General features: G+C 47.0%; 1 protein-coding gene and 2 long non-coding RNA genes across 3 annotated transcripts in view; 1 reads left to right on the top strand and 2 right to left on the bottom strand.

Moving 5' to 3' along the window:
* The window catches only part of LOC141066014 (P-selectin-like), a 927,434-nt gene that overhangs the window by 454,420 nt on the left and 453,433 nt on the right, over positions 1–19,581 (top strand). The gene's annotated exons all lie outside the window — the stretch shown is intronic.
* Positions 12,003–12,512, bottom strand: LOC141066030 (uncharacterized). The gene is made up of 3 exons (XR_012226423.1): positions 12,450–12,512; positions 12,299–12,332; positions 12,003–12,085 (listed from the first exon to the last, which is right to left on the bottom strand). It is a non-coding gene; the product is annotated as an uncharacterized lncRNA (long non-coding RNA).
* Positions 16,786–17,335, bottom strand: LOC141066041 (uncharacterized). The gene is made up of 3 exons (XR_012226424.1): positions 17,274–17,335; positions 17,132–17,165; positions 16,786–16,918 (listed from the first exon to the last, which is right to left on the bottom strand). It is a non-coding gene; the product is annotated as an uncharacterized lncRNA (long non-coding RNA).

The raw sequence follows: 19,581 nt of genomic DNA on the forward strand, positions 1-19,581 counted from the left end.
TATATAGTTTGTTGGATTTTGTCTACATTTCTACCAAAAATGAGGAAGGCTGGTGGAAGAGGCCGTGGAATTGGGCGGGGGTTGGCAGCTGGTGATGATGGTGTTGGTGGTGGATCTGATGGTAGTGGCAAGAGCAAAATAGGACCGAATTCAGGAGGTGCTGACCCTGCGTCATCGTCTGGCTACATAAGGCCTCGAACACTTAGTTTTCTAGGAGTTGGCAAACCGCTTTTAAAGCCAGAGCATCAGGAAACAGTTTTGTCTTACATTGCTGACTCCGCCTCCAGCTCTATCGCCTCCTCTTCTTCAGTTGTAAAAAGTAAAAGCACTGAGTCGTCATTGGAGGCTCATGTTCATGAACCACACCTTTCCTTGTGTCCTTCACCCCAACCAAGATTGAAGGATGACGCAGGCCATACTACTGATTACTCCATGGAGCTGTTTTCACATACCATGCCTGGATTATCAAGTGAAATGGTGAATTACCCAGGCCAAGATGAATCTGACATGGAGTGCACTGATGCACAGCCGCTGATGGATGATTCTGCTGGTACATTCACTCAGAGCACTACATTGTCCTCGCAGTGTACAGAGCCAGATTCTGACCCTGATGAGACTCAGGTGCCCCTTCCCGCACACTATACCACCATACACGGTGACACAGAGGAAGGTGCACATGACATAGAAGAGGAGGTGATGGATGACCCAGTTGTTGACCCAGATTGGCATCCATTGGGGGAAGAGGTGCTGCTTCCAATAGCTCAGATGAGGAGCATCCACAGCAGACATCGACATCGCAACAGCTGTTATCTGGCAGGCCCGGAGCACTCCAAAGACAGGTTCCAAACATCAAAAGAGTTGCTGGACAGCTTGTCCAGAGGGTCAAAAGATCACAGTGTGCTAGGCCGCAAAATGTCTGCCAAAGTAGGAAGAGTGCAGTGTGGCACTTTTTTTGAACAAAATCCTCATGATCAGGCCAAGGTTATCTGTAAGAAGTGCGCAAAGACCTTTAGCCGAGGGAAAAATCTGAAAAATTTGAATACCAGTTGCATGCTTAGACATTTAACCAGCATGCACTTGCAAGCGTGGACACAACACCAAACCTCAAGTGCCACATGTGCAACTGATCACAACGAAGGTAGTCAGCAACGCTACATTGTTTCCCCCACTGTAAGCCCACCGGTTAGCACAGCAGCAAATGTTGAGGTGTCGTTGCAAGACCACAGCAGTCAGGGAATCCCACTGTTATATCAACGAAAGACTGATTCTAGGCCATCAGAAAGAACACCAACTCCATCACCATCATCAACCCTCTCTCAGTCCGCCCTGTCCACCGCTACTTCCACCATATGCAGCTCTCAAGTCCAGCTCACCCTCCCAGACACTATGAGTAGGTCAAGAAAGTACTCAGTCTCTCATCCGCGTACACTGGGTTTGAACGCCCACATTGCCAAACTAATCTCGTTTGAGATGATGCCCTTTCGGTTGGTGGAAAGCACAGCTTTCCGCGAACTCATGGCCTATGCAGTACCACGCTATGACCTACCCAGTCGCCACTTCTTCTCTCGCAAAGCCATCCCAGCCCTCCACCATCATGTGAAAGACCGCATTGTCCATGCACTCAAGCAGTCAGTGAGCGGAAAGGTGCACCTCACAACTGATGCATGGTCCAGTCGGCATGGCCAGGGCCGTTACGTGTCCATCACTGCGCACTGGGTTAATGTGGTGGATGCAGGGTCCACAGGGGACAGCGGTGGTGGGACAGTGCTGCCTAGCCCACGGTATAGGAAACAGTTGGCTGTAGGCGTTCGACCCTCCTCCTCCAGAAGCGAAAGCTCGTCCACAGAGCGCAGTCGTACGAGCACTCCATCTGCAGCTGCCACTGTTGCACACGATGTGTCCCCCTATCGAGCAGCTAGTGGAAAGCGTCAGTAGGCTGTGTTGCAGATGATGTGTTTGGGCGACAGACACACCGCCGAGGTGCTGGCCGAGTACTTGAAGCGACAAACTGAGTCATGGCTGGGCAGTGTACATCTTGAGGCAGGCAAGGTAGTTAGTGATAACGGCCGTAATTTTGTGGCAGCCATAGCCCTTTCAAAACTCAGCCACATACCTTGCTTGGCTCACACCTTGAACCTGGTGGTGCAGTGCTTCCTCTAAAATTATCCGGAGTTAACAGCCCTGCTCCAGAAGGTGCGAAGACTGTGCGCGCACATCCGCCGGTCGCCTGTACACTCCGTTCGTATGCAGAAGCTGCAGCGATTGCTCCACCTTCCCAACCACCGCCTCATTATCGACATTGCAACAAGGTGGAACTCCACCCTGCACATGGTGGAGCGGCTGTGCGAGCAGAGGCAGGCCATAATGCATTTGTGGGAGGATACACGGCCAGGCACTTTGAGAGCAGACATGGAGTTGACAGGTGTGCAGTGGTCGAAGCTGAAAGACCTTTGTAAAGTCCTTCAGTGTTTTGAGGAATGCACACGGCTGGTAAGCGCAGACGACGCCATCCTAAGCATGAGCATCCCACTTATGCGTCTGCTCATGCAAACTTTGACGCACCTTAAGGAGCAGGCGTCTGCAGCCAATGTTGATGAGGAGGAAGAGGAGGAGGGAATCCTTGATGACATTCAGCCATTGTCTGCTCAGGGACCTCTCCTGGACGAGGTGGAGGAAGAAGAGGAGGAGGAGGATGATGGGGATGATTACTTAGGGGAGGAGGATGCATCTCGTGGGGCAAGTGAAAATGTTGGCGTGGCAAGGTCTGGTACAGGGTTTGTGCGTGACTGGAGGGATGTGGATTTGCCAGAAAGTGCTCCTCCAACCAGCACTCGCAGTGCATCATTGACACCGGGAACATTGGCCCACATGTCAGATTATGCCTTGCGGATCCTAAAAAGGGACCCCCGCATTGCCAAAATGATGAACGATGACGACTACTGGTTGGCCAGCATCCTGGATCCACGCTATAAAGGCAAATTACAAAACATCATGCCACAGGAGAACCTTGACCTAATATTGGCTAATAAACAAGCAACTCTGGTAAATCGGTTGCTTGAGGCATTCCCAGCACACAGCAGCGGTGATGGTTCTCACACGAGCCGTACGGGCCGGGGGCAGCTTGGCAGGGGTGTTCGTGGTGCACACAGCAGAAGTGGCATTGGAGACAGGGGTTTCATGACAATGTTGTGGACTGATTTTTCAAATACCGCTCACACAACTGGTAATACTGCATCGATGGAAAGTGACAGGAGACAGCAGTTGTCATCTATGGTTACAAACTACTTTTCCTCCCATATCGATGTTCTCCCACACAGGTCATTCCCCTTTGACTATTGGGCCGCTAAACTGGACACCTGGCCTGAATTGGCACAATATGCCTTACAGGAGCTCGCTTGCCCAGCTGCAAGTGTGCTATCGGAAAGAGTCTTCAGTGCAGCTGGATCAATCCTGACAGTAAAAAGGACCCGTCTGTCAACCCAAAATGTGGATGATCTAACCTTCATTAAAATGAACCACGCATGGGTTTCCAAGGATTTTGTCCCACCTTCCCCTGATGACACATAGGGTGACAGAAAAATGGCTTCCTTTGGTCCACCTCTTCCTGGTACTTCACCTATTTCGCCTTTTGCATCAGCTGAATGTCCAACATCAACATATGCCACTTTCTAAAACTCCCTAACTGTGCTGCCTCCCCCCCATTGCTGGGGTCACCACCTACCGCACGACACCGTGCGAGTGCCGTTGCCCTGCACAGGTGGGTAGGCCGACTCTTGGGCGTGGGCACTGGCACAGGGTCCCTCATAGTGCAATCAAGTGTCTCTGACGGTGGTGGTGCACACCCGCCGTCAGACACACCGCTGTACTATGAGGGGCCCAGTGCCAGTACCGACGCTCACGAGTGGGCCCCCCTTGCTTGGGCAGGGCCCCAGCATTTGCAATCTTTACCTCTCCCTGCTCCTCCGCTGTGTAATCTAGGCCGTCAAATCCATACTGTGCCTGACACCGTCTGAGCCTGCCTCCTGAGACATATATTTTGAATGTGTACGCTATCCATACATGTTATCCAGGGATACAGTACCCTTTCTAACCTTTGTGCAATCACGTGCAATCCATACTGGGCCTAACACCGTCTGAGCCTGCCTCATGCTGTATAGACATATTTTTTGAATGTGTACGCTATCCATACATGTTATCCAGGGATACGGTACCCTTTCTAACCTTTGTGCAATCACGTGCAATCCATACTGGGCCTAACACCGTCTGAGCCTGCCTCCTGAGACATATATTTTGAATGTGTACACTATCCATACATGTTATCCAGGGATACGGTACCCTTTCTAACCTTTGTGCAATCACGTGCAATCCATACTGGGCCTAACACCGTCTGAGCCTGCCTCCTGAGACATATATTTTGAATGTGTACGCTATCCATACATGTTATCTGGGGATACGGTACCCTTTCTCACCTTTGTGCAATCACGTGTAATCCATACTGGGCGTGAGAACGGCTGGCGAGCTGTTAAGCAAGCTACAGCACCTGTCCAGACAAGTACAGGGATTCCCTAGTGAGGAGACTTATTTGATTGTTTTCAATGTTGGGACAGCAATTTTTGGGGAGCACTATACTCTGGAGAATGATAGATGGGGCCCACCATACACTGGAACATTCCAAAGGTGGACATCAGACACTGGAGCAGCATTTACAGGGCCCATTATACACTAGAGCATTAGAAATGGGGCCCATTATGTTTGGAGCATTATTTGGGCCCATAAGACAGTGGAGCTTCATCCATGGGGACCAACATATACTGTAGCATTATGTGGAGCTCATCATATACTGTTTCAAACATTATATGGGACCAATGATTCTGTATGGAGAAATAGATGGGCCTCGTCATGAGATGTAAAAAGTGAGGTATTTTTCATTGTACTATACCGCTATTTCTCTGTCTTATCGGAGCATGATGAGTTGTGGTATGTGTTAAAGGGGCGCTCTTTCGCCCAGGGCACATGAAAACCTGCAGCCAGCCCTCCCCCCCCACAATTTTAGCCAAATAACCCCCATTTTTCAGTGCGTAACTTGTATTATGAAGTTAATTAAGGTTGACAAGCTTAAGAAAGAAGAATTGATGCTTTTGGCATTCAAATGGGCACTGTAGGTGTGTTTCCTGTCCTCCTCTCACTGCCGACTTTTATTCCCCATTGACTTACATTGGGTTTCGTGACGACCCCGACTTTTCCCTATAATCGGACGATCTTGCTCGACCCGACTTTTGGAAAAGTCGGGTTTCACGAAACGAAACGCGACCCTAAAAAAACAAAAGTCGCTCAACTCTAGTGGTGGACACTGACTGGGGTAACAATGCGTTGTTGTCGGTATTTAAAAAGGGACTGTCCGGTGCCATCAAGGACGAGTTAGCCCGTGCCGAATCACCCGATGATCTTGACCTGTTCCTTCAACACTGTGTGCGCATTGATACCCGTTTAACAGAGCGCAGACAGGAAAGATGGGCAGCACTTAACCGAGTACCTGACTTTCCGTCACCTACCAGGGAACCTGTTCCTAAGACACCACGAGAGCCTGTGGAGGTTCCCATGCAAGTGGACTCTGTACAGAACCAAGAGAACCAGGAACGCCGCGAACATCGGCTCCGTGAACGGCTATGTTTTTATTGCGGCAAATCAGACCATTTCCTTATTGACTGTCCAAGGCGTCCTAATCGTTCCAATAAGATCTTGGCGGCTGTAGCCGAATATGATAATACCGACATAGAATCCGAAGCCTCCGAAGCTAGTTCCCACCTGGATGCGGTATTTCCCTCCACAGTACTATCCACTGCAGCTAAGGACTCTGAAGGGAGATCCACCCACTGCTCGCTCCCTATACAAATAAAATGGAAGAAACAGCTAATTCCTATGGCTGCAATGATTGACTCTGGGGCTGGGGGGAATTTCATGGATCTCTCTTGCTAGGAAACACGGTATCCCGTCTCAGCAGAGAGCATCACCAGTTACCATGGAAACCGTGGACGGGTCCCCATTGACTTCCGGACCCGTGGATAAAGAGACTGTACCCCTCGAATGTATGATCAAACCAGGTCAGCAGCAGACCCTTGTCTTTATGTTAATTTCATCTCCACATTTTCCAGTCATTTTAGGAATCCCCTGGCTTTGGGCTACCAATCCAGTCATCAACTGGGAGACAAAAGAGATTTCCTTCCCATCCCAGACTGCTCCTGCCGTAAAACCAACTGAACCGGCTCCAACAACGCATGCTATGGAGGACAATGTACAGGTACCCGTTCTGCCCCCGGTCTATCATGACTTTCTTGACATCTGCAATAAACAGAATGCTGATCAGCTCCCCCCACATAGACCTTACGATTGTCCTATAGACTTATTACCCGGAGCGGAGATACCGTTTGGACATGTGTACCCGTTGGCGGCCCCTGAACTACACGCCCTAAAAGAATATATTGATGAGAACCTTGCCAAGGGTTTCATTCGTCCCTCTACCTCACCCGCAGGGGCACCCATCTTCTTCGTAAAGAAGAAGGAAGGAACTCTGCGCCCTTGCATAGATTACCGGGAGCTCAACAAGATCACCATTCGGAACCGGTACCCATTGCCCCTGATCCCCGAATTATTAGAAAGGGTCCAACAGGCTACAATTTTCACCAAGTTAGATCTCCGAGGGGCGTATAACCTGCTCCGTATCCGTCCAGGGGATGAATGGAAGACAGCATTCAGGTGTAGATACGGACATTTTGAGTATTTAGTCATGCCCTTCGGCCTTTGCAACGCCCCCGCAACATTCCAACACTTGGTGAACGATATATTCAGGGACATTATGGACCAGTTCATGGTCATCTACCTGGACGATATTTTGATGTATTCTAATTCTTTACAGGAACATCAAGAGCATGTCAAAACGGTCCTTGCTCGCCTACGTGATAACCGCCTGTACATCAAGCTTGAGAAATGTGAATTTCATTGTACTAATATTCAATTTCTAGGGTATGTCATTTCTCCACAGGGTCTAAATATGGAAACCAGCAAGATAAAAGCAATACTGGAATGGCCGGTACCGGGTACCATCAAAGAGGTGCAATGATTCGTCGGATTTGCCAACTTCTACAGGCGTTTCATCCGTAATTTCTCAGAAATTGTCCGCCCTATTACCGCATTAACCAAGAAGGGTCAGAGGTTTGTGTGGTCCATCCAGGCTCAGGAGGCTTTTGACCATCTCAAGGTTTGTTTTACATCAGCACCAATTCTGATTCACCCAGACCCCTCACTTCCGTTCCTTGTAGAAGTCGATGCCTCTGATTATGCTCTGGGAGCAGTTCTGTCCCAGAGAACTGGGGACAAAGCTTTACTGCACCCATGTGCTTTCTTTTCTCGACAGTTGTCCCCGGCGGAGAGGAATTATGATGTTGCAGACAAGGAGTTGCTAGCGATCGTGTCTGCTTTCAAAGAATGGCGGCACCACTTACAGGGAGTGGCACAACAAGTGGTGGTACTCACAGATCACCGCATCCTGGAATTTCTGAAATCTGCCAGATGTCTGTCCCCACGGCAAACCAGGTGGAGCCTTTTTCTTAATCAATTTAATTTTGTTGTCACATTTCGACCAGGTTCCCGTAACGGAAAGGCTGATGCCTTATCCCGTCTCCACACCTCGGACCCTGTGCCTTCATCATCATCTCAAACCGTGTTGTCTGATTCCAACTTCATTGGAGTGATCCAGGACCAGGACTTATGGAAGGACATCAAGCAGGCCTATAATGGTGATGTATTCCTTGCTGCCCCCCCCGAGCGATGTGGCACTTGTTCTTCGGAATGGTGTGTGGTTACGAGAACGTCGCCTGTATGTCCCGGAGGCTGTAAGACTTCGAGTCCTTAAATTGGTTCATGACTCCACGGTGGCAGGACATAGGGGGGTACAAAAAACTCAGGAGTTCTTGACCCGGTTCTTCTGGTGGCCCACCTGTATGAAAGACGTGAAAGACTACGTCACATCATGTGTGATCTGTGCCCGGTGCAAGGTCCCTCGTATGGCTCCTACAGGCCTCCTCCAGCCTTTACCCGTGCCGTCTCGCCCCTGGGGGTCCATCTCCATGGATTTTATTGTGGATCTGCCTCCATCAAGTGGCAGCACTACTATCCTTGTAGTGGTAGACCGGTTGACCAAAGCCGCCCATTTCATCCCCTGTACTGGCCTCCCCTCGGCCGCAGAGACTGTTGACCTGGTAGTACGGAACGTATTTCGTTTACACGGGGTCCCGGATCAGATCATCTCTGACCGAGGTGTTCAATTCACCTCTAGGTTCTGGAAGGGGTTTTGTTCTGCACTCCAAATTAATGTGTGTCTATCTTCTGCCTACCATCCTCAGACGAATGGACAGACGGAATGGACCAACCAGACCCTGGAACAATACCTGAGATGTTACGTGAGCCATCCACAGGACAATTGGGTGAAGCTCCTTCCTCTGGCAGAATTCTCCTACAACAACACCCAGAGTAGTTCCACGAAGGTAACACCCTTTTTTGCAAACCTGGGTTACCATCCAAGTATTCTGCCTAGGTCACCGGTCGCAGTCCCTGTACCCGCGGTTGGAGACAGGGTGACGGAGTTGCAACGCGTTCAGGAGGTCTTGAAAGACACCTTGACAACTGCTCAGCGACGTTACAAGGACTCGGCAGACGCTCACAGGCGACCGCCACCCTCGTACCAGGTAGGGGACTCTGTTTGGTTGTCCACCAAAAACCTGAAGCTTGGTGTCCCTTCACAGAAGCTGGGGCAAAAATACATCGGCCCATTCAGGATCTCCGGGATTGTGAACTCCGTGGCCTGTCGGCTGAAGTTACCACGGACTATGAAGGTACACCCGGTCTTTCATGTTTCTCTGCTCAAACCGGTAACTCCTAATACCTTTCAGGGACGTGTTATACCACCGCCTCCCCCGGTGATGGTAGATGGCCAAGAAGAATTTGTCGTTGAGGCCATTCTCGACTCCCGTCTCCATCGGCGACGGCTGCAATACCTGGTTCGCTGGCAAGGCTATCCACCCGAGGACGACTCCTGGGAACCCGTTGACAACATCAACGCATCTAGGAAGATTGCTCAGTTCCATCGGAGGTACCCGGACAAGCCCGGTCCTGTTCCGTCCTGAGGCCGTTTTTTGGGAGGGATGTACTGTCAGGATCCTAGGACTTTCCGGTCTGTTTTGAATAAACTTTTGCCCTTGGTTAAGATGGAGTTTTCGGTCCTGTCGCATCACTTCCTCTTAGCTGCCCTTAGTTAAGATGGAGTTTTCGTTTACATCACTTCCTCCCCAGCTGCATAAAAACCCACCCCTAAGCACAAGCAAATCGCTCGAGTATATTGATTCCTGGTGTGCTCCTGCCCTGCCACTCTCCCAGATCTTGTGACTCTGGAACAACCCTGCTTCCTGCTTGAAACTTCACCTCTCTGGACCTCTGGATACTGCTGGACTTCTGGCTACCGTAACCGGTTAGAGTTTGTGCCCACTGAAGGTCCCCTTACTGGATCTCCACCGGACTCATCATACCAGAGGCTCGCTACAACTGGACTTCTGTTTGCTATACTGGTTAGTAGCTGTTACCCGGTGCCCGCTGAACATTATCCTGCTGGATATTTGTTATACTCTGGACTTTGCCTGCAATACCCAGTTATATTCCATACTCAGTGACTCTTAATAACTTACCATCCTTGCTGAACCTTCTGCTATGTGCTGCTGTATGTCTGTGCTCTGAACCCGTTACGTATTTCCACGTTTATTGTGCACAATTATATATAAATCACTTCCTTCACTAAGCGTGTCTCTGCCGTCATTGCCCTACGCCATTGAAGTCCTTATTCCATACATAAGTATTACACTAACACAGGAGCTAGTGTATTTTTCTCTGTGAAGACGGCACTTCTGAACACCAACTAGTGTTGTTGGAGCTCAGGTTGAGGCATGGAGCAGGCTGAGGCCTGATGTTGTTGGCATGTGGAGGCAGCAGGAGACTTTGCCGTCTACACAGCAGGGGAACAGCTGGCATTACTGAACCCCACTAACACAGGAGCTAGTGTGTTTTTCTCTGTGAAGACGGCACTTCTGAACACCAACTAGCATTGTTGGAGCCCAGGTTGAGGCATGGAGCAGGCTGAGGCCTGATGTTGTTGGCATGTGGAGTCAGCAGGAGACATTGCCATCTATACAGCAGGGGAACAGCTGGCGTTTCTGAACCCCACTAACACAGGAGCTAGTGTGGTGTTCTCTGGGAAGACGACACTTCTGAACACCAGCTGGCACTGTTGGAGCCCAGGTTGAGGCATGGAGCAGGCTGAGGCCTGATGTTTTGGGCATGTGGAGTCAGCAGGAGACATTGCCGTCTACACAACAGGGGAACAGCTGGCGTTTCTGAACCCCACTAACGCACGAGCTAGTGTGTTGTTCACTGGGAAGACGACACTTCTGAACACCAACTGGCGTTGTTGGAGCCCAGGATGAGGCATGCAGCAGGCGGAGGCCAACTTGCAGCTGGTTTTATAGAGGTTGTAGACTTCTAGTGATTGTAACCGTGCTCCACTTAGGCCTCTGGCTCCACTGTCTCTAGTATTTCCCCTGGCCTCCAACCCCGCCAGTTACAGCTCTGAAGTGGCGTCAGCACAATCCACACTTGTTCCTGGGTTACAGGAGCTCTGTCACGTCAGTGGATCACCTGATGTGTGTCCGGCAAGGTCTCCTGCTCTGTCCACATTCCCACGACTAGTAATGGGAATGTGGACAGAGCAGGAGACCTTGCCGGACACACATCAGGGGATCAACTGACGTGACTAAGCCCCAGTAACTCAGGAATAAGTGTGGATTGTGCAGACGCCACTACAGAGCAGCAACTGGCGGGGTTGGAGGCCAGGGGAAAAACTAGAGACAGTGGAGCCAGAGGCCTAAGTGGAGCACGGTTAAAAATCAGTAGTAGTTTGAATGTGGATGGAGCAGGAGACATTGCCATCTACACAGCAGGGGAACAGCTGGCGTTTCTGAACCCCACTAACACAGGAGCTAGTGTGTTTTTCTCTGGGAAGACGACACTTCTGAACACCAACTGGCGTTGTTGGAGCCCAGGTTGAGGCATGGAGCAGGCAGAGGCCTGATGTTTTGGGCATGTGGAGTCAGCAGGAGACATTGCAGTCTACACAGCAGGGGAACAGCTGGCGTTTCTGAACCCCACTAACGCAGGAGCTAGTGTGTTGTTCTCTGGGAAGACGATACTTCTGAACACCAAGTGGCATTGTTGGAGCCCAGGTTGAGGCATGGAGCAGGCAGGGGCCTGATGTTTTGGGCCTGTGGAGTCAGCAGGAGACATTGCCATCTATACAGCAGGGGAACAGCTGGCGTTTCTGAACCCCACTAACACAGGAGCTAGTGTGTTGTTCTCTGGGAAGACGACACTTCTGAACACCAACTGGCGTTGTTGGAGCCCAGGTTGAGGCATGGAGCAGGCAAAGGCCTGATGTTTTGGGCATGTGGAGTCAGCAGGAGACATTGCCGTCTACACAGCAGGGGAACAGCTGGCGTTTCTGAACCCCACTAACGCAGGAGCTAGTGTGTTGTTCTCTGGGAAAACGACACTTCTGAACACCAACTGGCATTGTTGGAGCCCAGGTTGAGGCATGGAGCAGGCTGAGGCCTGATGTTTTGGGCCTGTGGAGTCAGCAGGAGACATTGCCGTCTACACAGCAGGGGAACAGCTGGCGTTTCTGAACCCCACTAACGCAGGAGCTAGTGTGTTGTTCTCTGGGAAGACGACACTTCTGAACACCAACTGGCGTTGTTGGAGCCCAGGATGAGGCATGCAGCAGGCGGAGGCCAACTTGCAGCTGGTTTTATAGAGGTTGTAGACTTCTAGTGATTGTAACCGTGCTCCACTTAGGCCTCTGGCTCCACTGTCTCTAGTATTTCCCCTATGTAATAAATTTTGGCACTCAACTTGTTGCAAAGTGAAGATTTTATTTGCAGTCTCAATAATTAGACGTTTCGGCTTCTACAAACAAGCCTTCATCAGTTAGCTGCAAATCGGATACAAGTGTACAGTACAAGTCAGAGGCTACATAGTGTATAGTCATTTAAGATAACATCCGGCGAATACCAAAACAAATTTACAATAGTGCAATAGTGATAGGTGGGACGGGTTGAGGTATAAGGGAATAAAGGAAAAATGGGAAAAAAAAAGGGAGAGGGGGGGAAACAATTAAGAGGAAAAAAGGAGGTATATAACCTACCCAGACTGCTCTCTTGGAAAGATTTGCAATGTATCTGTAGTGACAGAAAAAAAAAATATATATATGTGTATATATGTATGTATATATAATGATTGCGCCAAATTAATTAAAAGAGGTAAAGTGAATTAGTCATTGATCTGTCACTACTCACTCAGTATCAGGACACCACTGTAATAATGGTGTAAATAGTCTGATCCGTGTTAGTGATTAATCTTGTATATATCTTGAATAAAAAGAAAAAAGGGGGGGTTTTTAACTGTAATAAAAAGCTTCCATATAAATGCACCAAACTATTGTGATGAATGCAAATGAAGTATTATAGATACCAACCGGTAAGAATTTGTAACTGGATTGACCGGTAATGATGCCGTAAGGTATCCTATATGAGGGGTCTGTAAGTCATAAGGAGGATGAAGAAATTTCACACAATATACTAGAAAATTGAATAGTCAACATGCCCCCAATAAACCTACTCACTTAGTGTCAGGCTAGGAGTCACCTGTGAGTTCATGCTCCATAGAGAGACCTTTACCACGCTGTGTGATGTGGCTGTTAACATGGTACATGAGGGGTTAAGTACCGCTGCAAAGTACTCCTATGTATAGAGGTGTTAGGATAAGATGGGCTTACCGTTGGTGGGTGGCGGCGTAGTATGCCTTGGAGAACGCGGTATCCACCGCTTGTAACCCGGGTGCCCATGGCTTGTAATGTAGACTTTAAATAGGCAGTGGGCGGGACTCCCCTAGACTGACTGGACCGCGTCACCGGAAGTGACGTTGCCGTCCATGTGAATGTGCAGGCAAGGTTAGAGGAATGTAGGGGCGTGTTGTGGGAGGTGGCGCTGGAGTGCACGTCATCCCACTGTATGTAAACAAACGTCCGTGCTCTTTAGATTGTTGCACAGGGAGGAAGTTTGTAAGAGGTGGAAAGTGAGGGAATATGTGTATGGTATTGCATTTGAGTGCATTTATGTCTGACGAAAATGGGCAAGGCGTATGATTATAGTGGAATAATTGATGTGAACAATATGCAAATTGAACAATCTATATTTCACTGTTTGGACCAATACTAGAGGAAAATTGTGTTGTAGTTTCCTGCAACAGAGTGAGATGGAATATCTCAATTAGTGTTCTAATTCAAGAGAGATACAATTGGATGCAAAATAGAAAATAGTATAGAAACTATAATATGTAAAAATTTAGTTTGAAGGAGGCAAGGAGGGGAAGTCCGAGGGAGGAACAAGGACAATCGGTGACAATTGCGTGTAGTTCAGAATTGACGACTCTGCAAGATTAAGACAATGCGTTAGAATCAAGCAATGATAACATGACTTGGTGACAAAACACATTACCATATATATATATATATATATTTGTTACGATCCCAAGACTATGTGACTATATAGTCACAGACCCATTATATGAAGGACAGTAAATCATAGTCTCTATTGAGGCCTTTTGGTGCTAAAGTTTGTAGTTCATGTATCCCAAAGGCCTCTCTTCTCTTTAAGAGTTGGATACGGTTGCCACCTCTTCGTGGGAAGGGCACATGCTCAATAACACAAAATTTTAGTTGAGGAATGGTGTGGCCAGCCGTCATAAAATGATGTGGTAAAGGCAATAATGTATTTCCACACCTGATTGTGGATTTATGCTTGCTTATGCGGTCCTTGATAGACTGGGTGGTTTCACCAATGTATAAAAGACCGCAAGGGCATTTAATCAGGTAAACCACATATGATGTATCGCAAGTGGAGAAGTCCTTGATTTGGTAACGTTTCCCAGAGTGGGGGTGATGGAAATAATCTCCCTTTAGTACGTTATTACATTGATTACAATGTAGGCACGGGTAAGTACCTGTTTTGGGTGTGGAAAGGAATCTTTGTGTAGTTGATCTCACTCCTGGGCCTATGTCTGCTCTGATTAAGGTGTCCCTAATGTTTTTGGGGCGTTTGTAACACGGTAAAAAATTCTGTTGGAATTCTGTAACCTCTGGATGAGCCTCCTTTAGAATTCCCCAATATCTACGTATGGAGCGATGTAAGATCTGCGCATATAGATGATATGTATGGACAAAGGGTAAACGTCCTGAGACCCCACTATGATTACGGGTCGAGGGTTGTCGTGCTTGATCTAATAGGTCTGGAGGGTAGCCCCTTGTGCGAAACTTGTGGTGCATCTCGTTCAATCTGATATTGCTGATTGTCGTATCAGAGACAATCCGTTCGACCCTCTTAAATTGTGACACAGGTATGGATCTTTTGGTGGAGGGGGGGTGTAAGCTCTTGTAGTGTAACAGACTGTTACGGTCTGTGGTTTTGACATATAAGTCAGTGCTCAAGTGTCCCTCCACACTCTTGATGACCTTTGTATCCAAAAAACTGACTGTGTGTTCATCTCTGGTCATGGTGAAAGATAGACCCGGCCAGGCCATATTCAATTTGTTGTAAAATGTGTCTAGTGTATCAGCCGGCCCCGTCCAAATGCAAAAATTGTCATCGATAAATCTCTTCCACAATTTGCAGTGGGTTTTAAAGGAAGGGTCAGGATAGAAAATATCATCCTCAAATGTTGCCATAAATGTGTTTGCATAGGGGGGCGCAACATTAGACCCCATTGCGGTCCCTTTGGTCTGTAGATAGAATGTGTCCCCAAAAAGAAAGTAGTTCTTAGTGAGTACAAGGGTTAGTAGTAATTCAATGCAAAAGTCTATCATATTGCTATCCATCTCAGATCTAGACAAGCGTCTCTTGACGCAATCAATACCTAATTCATGTGGAATTGATGTGTACAGATCTTTAACATCGAAGGACACAAGAAAAGAGTCTGCAGGGACAGGACCTAAATTTCGTAGGATTTTAAGGAAATCACCTGTATCTAATAAAAAAGAAGGTGCTTGTCTCGTAAGAGGGGTCAGAATTTTTTCCAAATGTATGGATAATGGTGATAGGATGGAATCAGTTGACGCTACTATGGGTCGGCCAGGGGGACACTCTAATCTCTTATGGATCTTGGGAAGAATATAGAATACTGGAGTGATGGGATCGGTTTTGATCAAAAAGTCATGTGTTTTGATGTCAATTATACCCCGTGTGGTATAGTCTGTAACTACAGAATTTATACAGTCTCTGATATTCCTCACTGGGTCATGAGGTAGGACTGTATAGACGGAGCTATCATTCAATTGGCGCAACACTTCACGCATGTAGTCCTGTCTGTCCATTACTACAATAGCTCCACCCTTGTCAGCAGGTTTAATAATGATATTAGGATCTTGACGGAGTGCTTCCAAAGCCTGGAAGTCCACTGTGTCAAGATTGGGGGAGACGTGCAGATCACCTCTCTCTATATCCTGGCGTAATCTGAGACATGCCTTATCGATTAATTCGATAAATGATTCGACCGCGTGTGAGCCTGAAGGTGGCCGATAGGTGCTATTGTTACGAAGTCCCAGGCGATCGATCGAAATAGGGCATGGAGTAATGGATTGAGGTCTGGGTATCTCCTTGTCCTTTTTCGCAAAATGAACCAGTAATCTGATGCGGCGGTAGAATCGCTGCAGATCCATGTCCATTTGAAACGTACTGAATTTGAAGGAAGGGCAGTATGACAAGCCCTTTTGAAGAAGATTGTTCTCTGCTATGCTAAGGGACCTAGAGGAAATGTTAACCACTAGGGATTCCATACCTGGGATCTCGTGATCCTGTTCGTATCTGGATCTCTTCCTCCGTTGGCTGCGGCGAATCCTCTTCTGCGTGGACGTCTTCTTCGCTGGTCTAAAAAATACGAGGATCGATATTCTCTCCTATCAGTTTCAGAGCCCGACGTGGAAGGGTCGTTCGAGGATTGCTGCTCAAACCTAGAGGGGTTGGAACGAGAAGCAGTGTTATAGCGCCAATGATAGACCCTATTGTTATTATAGTCCTCTGTGTCCCTTTGGAATTTAATTCTCTTTCTCTGTTCAGTATCACGTTTATGTTGGTCAATAACCCCTTTAAGTTTATCTTTCAGAGTGGTAAGTTCTTCAGATGTACTGGAAGAGGCCAGTTGTGACTCTATATTTTTTATATTGTCACGGCTCTTGTTAATGGATATCTGCAGGTGCTCGACAGTAAGAGTCATCAAGTCAAAAGAGCATTTATTTAATATCTGTTCAAATTTCTGGCAGAAATCTGTGGAGTCACTAAAAAGTGTTGGTCGTAGCGGGACCCGGAGTCCTCTTGGAATGCGTTGGACTCGGAGATATTCCGATAATGTTGCACAATGTAGCTCAAGATTCGTCTGATGTCTTAATTCACGCTCTAGGTCTTTCCCTCTTGTCTCCTTGGGTGGGACTTTAAGAAAATCACTAGAAAAACTAAGCTTGGACAAAATTGCACTAGTTTCTTCTTGGTTGTACGAGAAGGTAAGAGAGGACATAGTAGCCAGTGTGCACACGTAAGGGTGAATAGATCAACAGATATATCGTGGCACTACTGCGTTGGTGCACAAAAGAAGGTTCCCACACCAGTATAGATAATGTAATAAATTTTGGCACTCAACTTGTTGCAAAGTGAAGATTTTATTTGCAGTCTCAATAATTAGACGTTTCGGCTTCTACAAACAAGCCTTCATCAGTTAGCTGCAAATCAGATACAAGTGTACAGTACAAGTCAGAGTCTACATAGTGTATAGTCATTTAAGATAACATCCGGCGAAGACCAAAACAAATTTACAATAGTGCAATAGTGATAGGTGGGACGGGTTGAGGTATAAGGGAATAAAGGAAAAATGGGGAAAAAAAAGGGGAGGGGGGGGAAACAATTAAGAGGAAGAAAGGAGGTATATAACCTACCCAGACTGCTCTCTTGGAAAGATTTGCAATGTATCTGTAGTGACAGAAAAAATATATATATATATGTACTGTATATATAATGATTGCGCCAAATTAATTAAAAGAGGTAAAGTGATTTAGTCATTGATCTGTCACTACTCACTCAGTATCAGGACACCACTGTAATAATGGTGTAAATAGTCTGATCCGTGTTAGTGATTAATCTTGTATATATCTTGAATAAAAAGAAAAAAGGGGGGGTTTTTAACTGTAATAAAAAGCTTCCATATAAATGCACCAAACTATTGTGATGAATGCAAATGAAGTATTATAGATACCAACCGGTAAGAATTTGTAACTGGATTGACTGGTAATGATGCCGTAAGGTATCCTATATGAGGGGTCTGTAAGTCATAAGGAGGATGAAGAAATTTCACTCAATGTACTGGAAAATTGAATAGTCAACATGCCCCCAATAAACCTTCTCACTTAGTGTCAGGCTAGGAGTCACCTGTGAGTTCATGCTCCATAGAGAGACCTTTACCACGCTGTGTGATGTGGCTGTTAACAGAGATATATGGTACATGAGGGGTTAAGTACCGCTGCAAAGTACTCCTATGTATAGAAGTGTTAGGATAAGATGGACTTACCGTTGGTGGGTGGCGGCGTAGTTTGCCTTGGAGAACGCGGTATCCACCGCTTGTAACCCGGGTGCCCATGGCTTGTAATGTAGACTTTAAATAGGCAGTGGGCGGGACTCCCCTAGACTGACTGGACCGCGTCACCGGAAGTGACGTTGCCGTCCATGTGAATGTGCAGGCAAGGTTAGAGGAATGTAGGGGCGTGTTGTGGGAGGTGGCGCTGGAGTGCACGTCATCCCACTGTATGTAAACAAACGTCCGTGCTCTTTAGATTGTTGCACAGGAAGGAAGTTTGTAAGAGGTGGAAAGTGAGGGAATATGTGTATGGTATTGCATTTGAGTGCATTTATGTCTGACGAAAATGGGCAAGACGTATGATTATAGTGGAATAATTGATGTGAACAATATGCAAATTGAACAATCTATATTTCACTGTTTGGACCAATACTAGAGGAAAATTGTGTTGTAGTTTCCTGCAACAGAGTGACATGGGATATCTCAATTAGTGTTCTAATTCAAGAGAGATACAATTGGATGCAAAATAGAAAATAGTATAGAAACTATAATATGTAAAAATTTAGTTTGAAGGAGGTAAGGAGGGGAAGTCCGAGGGAGGAACAAGGACAATCGGTGACAATTGCGTGTAGTTCAGAATTGACGACTCTGCAAGATTAAGACAATGCGTTAGAATCAAGCAATGATAACATGACTTGGTGACAAAACACATTACCATATATATATATATATATATATATTTGTTACGATTCCAAGACTATGTGACTATATAGTCACAGACCCATTATATGAAGGACAGTAAATCATAGTCTCTATTGAGGCCCTTTGGTGCTAAAGTCTAGTTCATGTATCCAAAAGGCCTCTCTTCTCTTTAAGAGTTGGATACGGTTGCCACCTCTTCGTGGGAAGGGCACATGCTCAATAACACAAAATTTTAGTTGAAGAATGGTGTGGCCAGCCGTCATAAAATGATGTGGTAAAGGCAATAATGTATTTCCACACCTGATTGTGGATTTATGCTTGCTTATGCGGTCCTTGATAGACTGGGTGGTTTCACCAATGTATAAAAGACCGCAAGGGCATTTAATCAGGTAAACCACATGTGATGTATCGCAAGTGGAGAAGTCCTTGATTTGGTAACGTTTCCCAGAGTGGGGGTGATGGAAATAATCTCCCTTTAGTACGTTATTACATTGATTACAATGTAGGCACGGGTAAGTACCTGTTTTGGGTGTGGAAAGGAATCTTTGTGTAGTTGATCTCACTCCTGGGCCTATGTCTGCTCTGATTAAGGTGTCCCTAATGTTTTTGGGGCATTTGTAACACGGTAAAAAATTCTGTTGGAATTCTGTAACCTCTGGATGAGCCTCCTTTAGAATGCCCCAATGTCTACGTATGGAGCGATGTAAGATCTGCGCATATGGATGATATGTATGGACAAAGGGTAAACGTCCTGAGACCCCACTATGATTACGGGTCGAGGGTTGTCGTGCTTGATCTAATAGGTCTGGAGGGTAGCCCCTTGTGCGAAACTTGTTGTGCATCTCGTTCAATCTGATATTGCTGATTGTCGGATCAGAGACAATCCGTTCAACCCTCTTAAATTGTGACACAGGTATGGATCTTTTGGTGGAGGGGGGGTGTAAGCTCTTGTAGTGTAACAGACTGTTACGGTCTGTGGTTTTGACATATAAGTCAGTGCTCAAGTGTCCCTCCACACTCTTGATGACCTTTGTATCCAAAAAACTGACTGTGTGTTCATCTCTGGTCATGGTGAAAGATAGACCCGGCCAGGCCATATTCAATTTGTTGTAA

The sequence above is a fragment of the Dendrobates tinctorius genome, unplaced genomic scaffold (assembly GCF_039654945.1).
Source record: "Dendrobates tinctorius isolate UK_male_01 unplaced genomic scaffold, ASM3965494v1 ptg000012l, whole genome shotgun sequence".
Lineage (NCBI taxonomy): Eukaryota > Metazoa > Chordata > Amphibia > Anura > Dendrobatidae > Dendrobates > Dendrobates tinctorius.